The sequence below is a fragment of the Podarcis filfolensis genome, assembly GCF_964270895.1.
Source record: "Podarcis filfolensis genome assembly, chromosome: 17".
In the NCBI taxonomy this organism is placed as follows: domain Eukaryota; kingdom Metazoa; phylum Chordata; class Lepidosauria; order Squamata; family Lacertidae; genus Podarcis; species Podarcis filfolensis.
In genome coordinates this window covers 17,414,646-17,427,340 of record NC_139621.1, presented here as the reverse complement: position 1 = coordinate 17,427,340, position 12,695 = coordinate 17,414,646, and the positions used below count along the sequence as shown (strand labels likewise).

Here is a 12,695-nt window from a genome sequence, read left to right as displayed (position 1 = left end):
CTGTCTCTTAGACACCACACTATATCAGCTGTACCTCAGAAATAGGTCGTTGCTTTTGCATTCCATTCTTCAATCAAGCAAACGATTATTTGTGTTCAATTTTGGTCACATGGAAACCGCTTCCCCTTTCAGATGGAATATCATCCAAACTTGGAGAGGCAATATGTCCAAAGATGGACATGAGACATTGAGGAAGAAAAAGGCCATCTTAAACTCAATTCCATAAAAACCTATAAACACAAGACATAAGGTGGCACTAAACAAGGACAAAGAAATAAGTGGTCTTCATGGCTTAGATCCACACACAACATTTCTGTAATTTGAGTCTTAAAGATGTGATCAGTTGCTATAAATTTAATGTCAGAATTTCCTGCTTCTAAGTTACAGAAATGAGTGCCATCCTCTCCAATATAATTTAATGTAAAGCAGCTTTTGTGTTCTCGTGACCACTGTTTCCCTCCCACATTAGAGCAATCCCAGAATACAATTAAATATTGGGAGGAAACTTTATAATAAAAATGCTTTTCCTCAAAGGGGAGGAGGGGAACAGAAAAAAAAACACTAGAAAACACACTGGGGAAATTAACATAAGCTTCAGTGCACAAAACTTGAGATAATTAAAACAGCATTTGAAGTCCACTGATTCTACTATCACAAAAGGAAAATTCTGGTCAAATAGCAGGGCTGCGCATTGGATTTATACAAATCCCAAATCTCAAGGTGAAGTGGGATGCCTCAGAGTAATTTTTGGGCTTGACAGAGGCGAAGCTGGGTCTCTGTGATGCAACATGAGTCAAAGCAGGGATCCCTGAAGCAATATATGACACCTCAGTGATCAATACATGAAAAAAGGTTGCAAACAATGATCTCCTGTCAGTGAAAGAAATGAGTGGTATCTAACTAATGTGTTTCATCAGCACAAAGATTGACGCTTGTGCAATGGAACTCATCCTCCTCTCCCGTTGCACAAACAGAAATCCCGGGCCCTGACGGAACATGCTAGCTGGCCACTGACCAATGTCACTAAATTCACCATAATCCCACAAAGGTTAAAAAGGTAAAGGACCCCTGGACGGTTAAGTCCAAACAAAGGCAACTATGGGGTTGTGGCGCTCATCTCGCTTTCAGGCTAAGGGAACCAGCGTTTGTCCACAGACAGCTTTCCGGGTCATGTGGCCAGCATGACTAAACCTCTTCTGCCACAACAGAACACCATGATGGAAACCAAGCACATGGAAATGCCATTTACAGTCCCTCCAGAGTGGTACCTCTTTATCTACTTGCACTGGTGTGCTTTCGAACTGCGAGGTTGGCAGGAGCTGGGACAGAGCAAAGGGAGCTCACCCCATCGCAGGGATTCGAACTGCCAACCTTCCGATCAGCAAGCCCAAGAGGCCCAGTGGTTTAGACCATAGCACCACCTGTGTCCCCAATAATCCCCCAACACCAGCATGGAATAAGATGGGAGAAGGAAGATCAACAGAGTGAGGAGAGGGTGCAAAGAGAGAAATCTGTAGTGATTGACACGTCTAGCTTATAATCAGAGGGAACACTTTAGCCAGCTGCAATTCCAGTGCTTTGGGAGAGGGAGCAGCTGTGGAAGAACAAAATATATGTCTCTAAACTTAAGGAGGATGCTGGGGGGCGGGGGCACTGAGGCAATGCTAAAGCCTCAGTGACTAACAGGTGAGGCATGTAAGAGGCAATGGTTTTACCTAGAAACTGAATTCCTTAGTTGATCCCACCACAAACTCAACTTTAAAGGTATCTAGAAGGAAAGACGCTGGACCTATTTGGCAGATTGCTTATCCTGGAGCACCTCTCCAATGTCTGCAATTTTCATACAAAATGCTATAGGAGAATAAGTAATTCCTACACTTATACTGTAATGGCGCTGATTGTAGGAAATCCACCGCTTTCTGAAATTGGGGAGGATTCCTAACTTCACAAAGGGAGATCTTGTCTCCAGTTCCACCCCAAAGTTTATATATTTTATTTTTAAAATCAAAATCAAAATGTAAAGGTGTCTAATACAGTAGCCTCTCAACATGCGCCCCTGTAATTTGGTAGACTTTATTCACTCTGGCAGGGCTGGAATGCCTGAAAATTTCAACTAATTCTGTCAAAAAGAGAAAGAAATATTATAGTCTTTAAAAAAGTTTCCCAAAATTCAATTGCGGGAGGGATGGTATGAAGCAGACTTGGACCCTGAGCCTAACTGGGCAGTCTTTGAATTTGTCCAAGCTAAATCAGGCTGTTTTTACAAAGAACCCAGTCAGAGTCTGAACTTAATCTTGTGGCCAGTACACAGCCCTGTCACACAGAACTGGCCCTTACAATAACGCTTGACAGAATCTTGCTGTACATGACATTTAAGGAGACATTTCAGAGTTCAAGGAAGGTTCTGGTTGTATCCTTAGGAGTTTATAATGTTTAATAGCTGCAATTTGGTTCTGTGTGGTTAGATACTAGCAGTGCCATCCCGTAATGTTAAACTGATGTTTTGCATATATAAAGCTCAGGAATCAAATCACAGTATTTTTAGATTAGAAAGAAATCACAGCTATCAGGAGATGGAGACAGTAGATAAAAGCACCCTTGAAACCTGATAACCATATATTGGGGATAAGAAAGGATGTTCTAGAACTACAGCTGAGAAACAACGAGGTTCTTTTTATGTCATACTTCTTCTGAAGCCTGTGCAAAGATGGAACTCAGTTCTGGCACGTCTCAGGTGGGCGCCATTGCCATTGTAAGAGAACAAGAGAGGCATTCATGGCGAGTTCTGGCACCTCCTTTTCTAGGAAAATAGCACTGACAAGGGTTGGCACCTTTGGTCAGACAAAATAAAGGGCAGGTCAGGAAAAATATGGGACAGGTCAGGGAGTGGGGAATTGGGGGCCTAAAAATTACTTTACCTGGTACAGAAATGGCTTCAAAGCAATCCATTGCAATGGCACACAAGGTTTACAGTGGTTTATTCAATGCGCGGGGGGGGGGAGTACTGTGATTTACAACTGTAAGAAAAAGATTGCATATTACACATATAGTTGGGCTTTGTAATGCTAATTGGTTTCCACTGGCACCGGAGCAGGCCTGTGCTGCTGCAAACCCACCCACCCCGCTCTAATTTTTATTAAATTTTCTGTTTTACAATTTAAAATACTCATTTTATATCCTTGAGGTATCAGTGACTTCCCTTCTTCTCTTTCTATGCTTCATTTTACACAAATCCCTGCATATTTTACGAAAACTATACCATTCAGTATTCCTTTATTGCATCCATCAAAACTTTGTTTACACTGTTGAATTGATCTTAATGCCGCTGGCATTTTCAGGTGTACACAGTTATTTCCCATTTATTCAATAATCGTTTTCCAATCTCCTTTAAACGTATGCTCTTCTTGTTCTCTTATTCTATATGTTAAGTCTGCGAGTTGTGCATATTCCGTCAGTATAAGTTGTCTTTCTTCTTTAGTTGGCACCTCGCTCGTTTTCCATTTTGGGGCCAATAAAACACAGGCGGCAGTAGTGGCATACATAAATAACCCTCTCGCACTCTCCATCCCTCTCCCGCCTCTGCAAAACCACTCCAGTTTTGCAGTGTGGTGTAGTGGTTAAGAGTGGTGGACTCGTAATCTGGTGAACCGGGTTCGATTCCCTGCTCCTCCACATGCAGCTGCTGGGTGACCTTGGGCTAGTCACACTTCTGTGAAGTCTCTCAGCCCCACTCACCTCACAGAGTGTTTGTTGTGGGGGAGGAAGGGAAAGGAGATTGTTAGCCGCTTTGAGACTCCTTCGGGTAGTGATAAAGCGGGAAATCAAATCCAAACACTTCTTCTTCTTCTTCCTCATTGGGCCAAATCACCCTCAGCCATAACATTCTCCCCTAGGGAAATACAGCATCTTCTCTTCTTCCAGGAGTGGAGGGGTGTGGCCAATCTGGCCCCCTCCCATACATGGGGGAGTGGCATCATTCACGTAGATGATAAATTTAAAAGGAAAAGCATGACAGTTCCCAGTCTGTAAGATGCCAATGCCCTTACAGAATTTCATGTCTTTAAAAAGAAGTTTGTCCCTTTTATTCCCCATAAATCAATGTCAGCGACAATAAAGCGAAAGGCACAAAAGGAAAGTAGCACTGACGAAAGTAATAACTAAGGTCTGATCAGCCAGTGTTATTAATCCAATCCCAGTTTTTATCACTCAGCAGGAATTTTCTGAAGACTTAATATTCTCTTATATAAAAGAAATGGGGGAGATTGAAAATGATTAAAAAATATAATTGGAGGAAAATATTCATTTCAGCCATAAATGAAAATTGGCAATGAATGAACAATGAATTTCACCATGTGCTCAGTAATGCTATTTAAGGGGAAACTATAACAAAGATTAAAATATGCTGAAATAGATTTGGGGTGGGGAGGCAAGACATGCAGGTATCTTAATTTCTAATTAGGTACTTTGAAACAGTGAGCAATTTCATTATGACTAAATTGTCCTTACATCTTAAAGCTGTTTCAACAGTTGAACAATTCTAATCACTTCACCAATGGAATCCAAAGTTTGAAACAGGTTTTTTTTTTTCAAAAAAAAAGAAGAAGAAAAAGATTGCTGACAACATACACACTGTATTTAAGGAGATATCTGAACCCTTGGAAAAACACAAAACAGGAAAACACTGACAGTGCAATCTTGTGCCTATCTCCTCAGAAGTAAATCCCACTATAATCAATGGGGATTACTCCAATGTAAGTGAATAATGGACTGCAGTCTTATTTGCTTGCTTGTCTTAAATCACATACTTATTTTCCACAAACCTCATGAAACATGGTTGTATGCTAAATACTTTCTTGTATTAAAATGAATTTAGGCCTGTGGGTCATTGCCAATTGCCTGGGTTCATTCATTCTAAAATATAGCTGAAACTCAACATCTTCATGAAGTTTAACCTAAATGACTAAATTCTTATTATACTCAGGGCTTTCTTTCAGCCAGAACCTGCCAGAACTCAGTTCCAGCACCTCTCAGCTGAGCGCCATTGCCATTATAGGAGAACAAGGGAGGCGTTCATGGTGAGTTCCAGCACCTCTTTTTCTAGAAAAAAATGCACCGATTATACTTTATTGGATTTCCTTTGGCCCAAAGGTTTTGCTAATACAACTGCATATAGAAAAGTAGGGTAACCTGTACCACTTTTTTCTCATGCAAAGGTTCAAAGAGGACCAGATTTGATGAAGTGAACATGCGTGAGGGCTGACCAAAGTTGTTGAGCTTTTTTTCTACAATTTTACCCCAAAGTTGTTAAGACTGACGCAGGGGCCAGATTCAACTGACCAGTGGGCAGGATTAAGCCCCCAAAACAGACTTTGGACATGCATGTCCTAGCATCTCTGCTGTGGGGAGGAAAGATCCTGAAATCCTGGAGACCTCCTGCCAGTCATTGTTGACAGCTAGATGCAATGGTGTTTTGACTTGTTATAATTGTCAGGAGTTCAGCCTACACTCGAGTAGGAACCTGGCAGAGACACATGCCCGACTGGCATGTTCCCTCCTTCCTGGTCGATCATTCGGGAGCTTCAAAAGCTTTCTTCTGCCCGAACATCACAGCGACCGATGCCAACCGACATCGGCACACTTAGAGATCCTCAGAGTTTGTGCACCTTGCATGACAGAACTCAGCATTTTGGCTAATCTACTTTATTTACATATAAACATACATGGAGCACAGCAACATGGCTCCCTCTCTCTCTAGCATCAGACAACAAAGAGAAAAAAGAACAAAGGACAATAGTCCCACTCCACGGAACACAGTAACACAAAAATCCTGTTTCTGTCACTTCCCACTCTGTGGAGTCAAAACATACACCGTCATGTGACAGACAAAAATCCCAGGACTGCAATCATGATCAGGAATTCCCACAATAATACAGGTTTGTGTGCTTGTGATGAGAGGAGAGCTTTCTGCTGCTGCTGCACCAAGGAGGCTTCTGGTAACAATAGATCCCAACATGCTCTGCTAGAGAGCTTAGGATTCCTCTCTCAATGGGTATAGGATTGCAGCCTTTAATGGAAAAAAACAGACAAACCAATACTTCCCCCCTCCGAAACTACAAATGCCTATAAACAAAATTATTATTTGCTATTAAAATAGCAAAACTGAACTGCCGGTAGCCTGCTTTCATTTCAACATAAATAGATCTGTATAAGCATGCAGATTCTTACCCTGCCAAGCCAAATAATCCATTTGAGTAATTTCATCATATGCAACTTAACCTCTGTTCACAATAAGGGAAAAAAGAATATAAGTAGCTAATAATTTTATGTATTATAGCTATTTAATGAAAACAATAGAATGGGGAAAACCAGAGATCTGTTCAAGGAAACTGGAGATATGAAAGGAACATTTCGTGCAAAGATTACAAGGCTGTATATTGTCTCCCTGCTTGTTTAACTTATATGCAGAATTCATCATGCGAAAGGCTAGACTGGATGAATCCCAAGCCAGAATTAAGGTTGCCGGAAGAAATATCAACAACCTCAGATATGCAGATGACAAAACTTTGATAGCAGAAAGTGAGAAGGAATTAAAGAACCTCTTAATGAGGGTGAAAGAGGAGAGTGCAAAATATGGTCTGAAACTCAACATAAAAAAAAAACCTAAGATCATGGCCACTGGTCCCATCACCTCCTGGCAAATACAAGGGGAAGAAATGGAGGCAGTGAGAGATATTACTTTCTTGGGCTCCATGATCACTGCAGATGGTGACAGCAGTCACGAAATTAAAAGATGCCTGCTTCTTGGGAGAAAAGTGATGACAAACCTAGACAGCATCCTAAAAAGCAGAGACATCATCTTGCCAACAAAGGTCCGTATAGTTAAAGCTATGGTTTTCCTAGTAATGATGTATGGAAGTGAGAGCTGGACCATAAAGAAGGCTGATCACCAAAGAATTGATGCTTTTGAATTATGGTGCTGGAGGAGACTCTTGAGAGTCCCATGGACTGCAAGAAGATCAAACCTATCCATTCTGAAGAAATCAGCCCTGAGTGCTCACTGGAAGGACAGATCATGAAGCTGAGGCTCCAATACTTTGGCCACCTCATGAGAAGAGAAGACTCCCTGGAAAAGACCCTGGTGTTGGGAAAGATGGAGGGCACAAGGAGAAGGGGATGACAGAGGATGAGATGGTTGGACAGTGTTCTCGAAGCTACCAGCATGAGTTTGACCAAGCTGCGGGAGGCAGTGGAAGTGCCTGGTGTGCTCTGGTCCATGGGGTCACGAAGAGTCGGACACAACTAAACAACAACAAAGCTATTTAACATATCCATATTGTTTTATATTGCTACATACATCCCCATGCAGGTTTAAGAAAAAGCTGAAAATGGGAATCCAAAATATAAAAGTTGGAATATGTATAACCCATCCATCTCTTGCTTTCACAACATGGTTGATAACTTGATAACATAAAATCCTATATATCCTTAGCTAGGAGTAAGTGCCACTAATATTTTTAAAGAAATAAAATAAAATAAACGTATTTCCTTATATTTTTACATTTTGTGTGTGGGTTTATTTTTCAATGTTGCTGACCTCTAGTGTAGGATTTTGTTCCAGCACTGAACAACTGCTTCCCACTTTCTTCCATGCTCTTACGTTGCCTATTCCACCCAGCAGTGCCATTAACATTTGCCTTCCAAAAGATACAGGCAATTTGGTCCAAGTCTTTAAAATGAAGCTTAAAATAGTTTTGGCTGATCAATCACAACAGGGCACAAATAATTCCACTCCCCCGCCCCGGCTTCAAGTAGTTTTCCAGAAAATGACAGAACTGTTGGAAAGAATGGAATTAAATCTTAAGAGACAATGTGGAATGAAAATTAAAATCCAGTCTTCTTAACACTTTTTAGAAGTACAAATCTAGCTGTCAAAATATAGGACAGGGATACAGCTTGATCAGATGCACAGGCAAGGACTGTTACTGCAATATTTTGATCAACGCGCACGCACCACTGGCAAGATTTAAGCAAAGGAAATCAATTGCAGAATATGAATAATGTGCCTATAATACTCTAGCTAAAGGAAAGAACCTCTCTGCGTATTGATATAGTGTGTAAACTCCAAATTGGCCAATTGATTATTAATTACCCCTGGGCAGATTGAAAGTCAAAGGGAGCTCTGCTGATATATCTAAATGAGGACAAAGAATGCAACCATAATGCTTTTGGGGGGGATTCAAGCATCAGTAGTTTGAGAACGGCAAAATGATATTATGGTAATGAAGACTCACCCTCCAAATGTCATACATGGAGAAGCATACAGGGCCACACTTGCCTGGGTTTCAGTAAACACTTCGATTTGGGATGGATTCCAATGAACCGCTGGGAAAGAGACTAATATGCGGAACCACCAGCAGTGATTTTCCTTGGGGCTGAAATTAGGGATGCTCGAGGAATCTGGCTTCTATGGAGTCTGATGCGAACTGACCTGATCTGCTCCTCCTAGACTGATGTGCAGATCAGAATGTGCTTATCCTTCAGAATTTGCACGTCTCCAAATTTTAAGTTACAGATAGGTAGCCGTGTTGGTCTGCCATAGTCAAAACAAAAAAATTTTTTTCCTTCCAGTAGCACCTTAAAGACCAACTAAGTTAGTTCTTGGTATGAGCTTTCATGTGCATGCACATGTGTATCTGAAGAAGTGTGCATGCACACGAAAGCTCATACCAAGAACTAACTTAGTTGGTCTTTAAGGTGCTACTGGAAGGAAAAAAAATTTTTTGTTCCAAATTTTAAGATACTACTTCAAGCCGAAAACTGTAACAATATATATAAAGGTGCTGACCTTTAAAGCCCTAAATGGCCTTGGTCCAGTATATCTGAAGGAGCATCTCCAACCCCATCATTCTACCCGGACACTGAGGTCCAGCTCCGAGGGCCTTCTGGTGGTTCCCTCTCTGCGAGAAGCCAAGTTACAGGGAACCAGGCAGAGGGCCTTCTCGGTAGTGGCACCTGCCCTGTGGAACGCCCTCCCACCAGATGTCAAAGAGAACAACAACTATCAGACTTTTAGAAGACATCTGAAGGCAGCCCTATTTAGGGAAGCTTTTAATGTTTTATGTATTATGGTATTTTAATATTTTGTTGGAAGGCGCCCAGAGTGGCTTGGGAAGCCCAGCCAGATGGGCTGGGTATAAATAATAAATTAGTGTGTGTGTGTGTGTGTGTGTGTGTGTGTGTGTGTTTTAGGCTAAAAGATACATTGTATACATTGCAATAATACATATATTCAACAGAACACATGCAAAATTGACATGAACCAGAGGAAGAATGACCCAACCACTCCTGGTTAAAATGTTCTAATGTAGGATTCCCCCAGCATCTGGTGCTCATCAAATGCTTTGGATTACAGCTACATTCATTCTGGACCATATGCTATGCTATCTGGAACTGACAGGAGTTGTGGTCTAGAACATCTGGCTGCACCAGGTTGGGTAGGTCTGCTCTAATACATCATAAGCGTGGCAGATCTAGAGTGATGGATGTTCTGATTTTGCAAAAACCCTCCAAGATTCAGACATACAACATGATGCTAAAATGTGACTTAAACCCCCTTTGTTTAATTTGAGTTACTACTCTCATGATCCCTAGTACAGAGAGGGCATTTTCTGATTTGAATAAACCCCCCCGGATACTGAATGGTGGCTTACTGTAATCCTGTTTGGAGCAGAACACTTCATTCATCCCAGGCTGTCATGTATTGTGCCCACTCCCCTGGAGGGAAATCTCAGCGCCGCCACACAATTTCACTCTCTGGGGCTCTGGAGGAATATTTTACTCTAAACTTAGAGAAAGTGAAGCAGACAGATTGAGAAGGGCAAAGGGACAGAACAATATGAAGGGAGGAATAGAACCACTTGGAACTATTGTTATGATATTCTAGAATAAACTGTGTATGACACCAGGATTTCCATGTGGGAGGGGGCGCGCAAATTTGATCCAAATAGCAGTGATGGAGGAGGAGTTGGTGCTTGATCCTGCGGGCTGTTGTTGTAGTCAAAATGCCTCCCCCAGCTGCATTCCCATTGTTGCTGGCATCCATGCATCTCAAGCGACACACAAGTGCACCTGTGGAGATGAAGTCAAACCACTGGAGAATCACAGCACCTGCTGTGGCTGCAGAGATCGGTTACTCGCAACTGCTGCCTCCTGCATTGTTTCTGCTGCATTAGCAGCAACAAAGTGACCTCTCTGGAGCACAAGCCTGGGAAGTAGGTATGGAGGTCCCAGACAGCAACACCCCCCTCTTGGCCTCCCTGATGTGGGCCAAAGAAAGGAGAGCAATACATATTTGGCACCAGTTTGGCTGTAGGAGTTTCCAGAAGGTGTCATACAAGGCACCATCCAACCATCTTAGGAACCCCACTCTGGATTTGTGTAGGGTTTACCCCTTAGCCTTTTCGTCTCCTGAACATGAGGTTGAGGATCAGAGTTTTCCTTCTCATAGATGGGTTACCTTCCTAGGTTGACGAGCCCCATCTGCCCCTCATTTCTCTCTACAGCACGTCCAGAAACCACCTTCTTCACTGTTGGACCCACTATAGGTATTGTCCACTCAATCCCCCAGAGCTTTTCTTCACAAGCAAGGGAAGTCCCTAACTCGCCAAGGGTTTGAGACCTATTAGCTACCCTCACCTGGTTTAGTCGGCCGTCGAAACCTATATTTCCTGGAGTATAGCTGCTGTCACGTGCTTCTAGAGAGCCAGTGTGGTGTAATGGTTAAGAGCTGTAGACTCTTAATCTGGTGAACCGGGTTTGTGTCTCTGCTCCTCCACGTGCAGCTGCTGGGTGCCCTTGGGCTAGTCACACTTCTCTGAAGTCTCTCAGCCTCACTCACCTCACAAAGTGTTTGTTGTGAGGGAGGAAGGGAAAGGAGATTGTTAGCTGCTTTGAGACTCCTTCGGGTAGTGATAAAGTGGGATATCAAATCCAAACTCCTCCTCCTCCTCTCCTTCTTCTTCTTCGAGCCTCAGGTAAGAACTGAATGCAGGTTGGGGACCAAAGTTGGACAAACCACCCCAGAAGGAGCACGATGCATCCCCTCCCAGATGTACTACCTCTCCCCAAACACCCCACGCACCACAGCTGCATTACAATCCACAAAGTAAAGGCTATGATCACCTATTTATAATGTGTACATGAAATTAGGAAAGTTGCATAAAAACAGCAATGCCTCTTTCTTGCATTTCTTTCCTCCTTCACTATCATTAATAGTTACAGATAAATAGTCCAAGATATTAATGTAAGTAGCTCTGAAAACTAGTGCATCTATCACCCTCCCAGTGGAAGAAAAAGCTCAATATGAAGTGACTGGACCAAACAGCCCAATAATAACGGGGCATGGTCAGTGGACATGGAACGCTGACTGTCATAAGGTCGGCAGTTTGAATCTGAACAACAGGGTGAGCTTCCATTGCTTTCTCCCAGGTCCTGCCAAATTAGCAGCTCGAAAGCATAGCAGCGCAAGTAGATAAATAGGTACCGCTGCGGTGGGAAGGTAAACAGTGTTTCTGTGTGCTCTGGCTTCCATCACAGTGTCCCATTGTGCCAGAAGAGGTTTAGTCATGCTGGCCACATGACCCGGAAAGCTGTCTGCAGGCAAACGCCGGCTCCCTCAGCCTGAAAGCAGAGATGAGCCCCGCAACCCATAGTCAAATTCGACTGGACTTAACCATCCAGGGGTCCTTTACCTTTACCTTAATTAAAAGGGGAAACAAGTTGAAAGGGGAATGGCATGCTTTGGGTGGAAACGTAAACAGAACCACTCTACTCTGCAACATTGTGTTGCAGGATCCCATTTGTATAACATACAGTGGTACCTCAGTTTAAGAACAGCCCTGTTTACGAACTATTCAGTTTGCAAACTCCGCAAAACCAGAAGTAGTGTCCCGGTCTGCAAACTTTACCTTGATCTAAGAACAGAGGCCGAACGGTGGAAGGGCAGCGGTGGTGGGAGGCCTCATTAGGGAAAGTGCGCCTCGGTTTAAGAACAGTTTCGGTTTAAGAACGGACTTCTGGAACGGATTAAGTTCGTAAACCGAGGTACCACTATATTATGTTTTATCTTATACTTTTTATTTTGCTGTCTGCCCCTTATTCATATAAAATTTACCAAATGGGCCCCATCAGTATAAGCCCTGTGTAAAGATTTCTGTTTGCATAATGGGGCTTTCCCCCTCTTTACCCACCTCCCATAATTCACAGGAGAACCCCCAGAAGCAGCACATGGGGGGCAGGGGAGATTGTTCTGCCTGGCAAGCTGAAATACTTGAGCAGATTGGACTTTCATCTTAGTGTGACACTGAATTCCATCTTGACTCTAATAACCCAACCACCCCTTGTTTCAGAAAATAAGATAAGGGATCTTTCTTTTTCAGAAATGTTCCATTCCAGCAGATAAGCCTTTTCCTTTTGCAAAAGCAGTGGGAGTGAAGATTGGGTATAAGCAAATGTGTTGCTTAACCAAATCATAAGCTTCTGGTGAGCATTTACAAAAATAACTCTGCAGTTTACTGTGTTCAGTAATATGATTATGGGTATAAACAGTAAAATTTACAACCAAGGAAATTCAGGCAGATACATCTATTATCCTTTTCCAAAATGGAACTACATCTGTCATATTTTGAAGACCATGC

The 12,695-nt window shown here is 42.5% G+C and overlaps 1 long non-coding RNA gene across 1 annotated transcript in view; it reads left to right on the top strand.

Moving 5' to 3' along the window:
- LOC310753138 overlaps positions 1-12,695 on the top strand; it is a 475,992-nt gene that overhangs the window by 290,832 nt on the left and 172,465 nt on the right. Inside the window, exon 2 of the long non-coding RNA XR_014543221.1 lies at positions 11,519-11,604. This is a non-coding gene — a long non-coding RNA (uncharacterized lncRNA). The remainder of the gene's footprint in view (positions 1-11,518; positions 11,605-12,695) is intronic.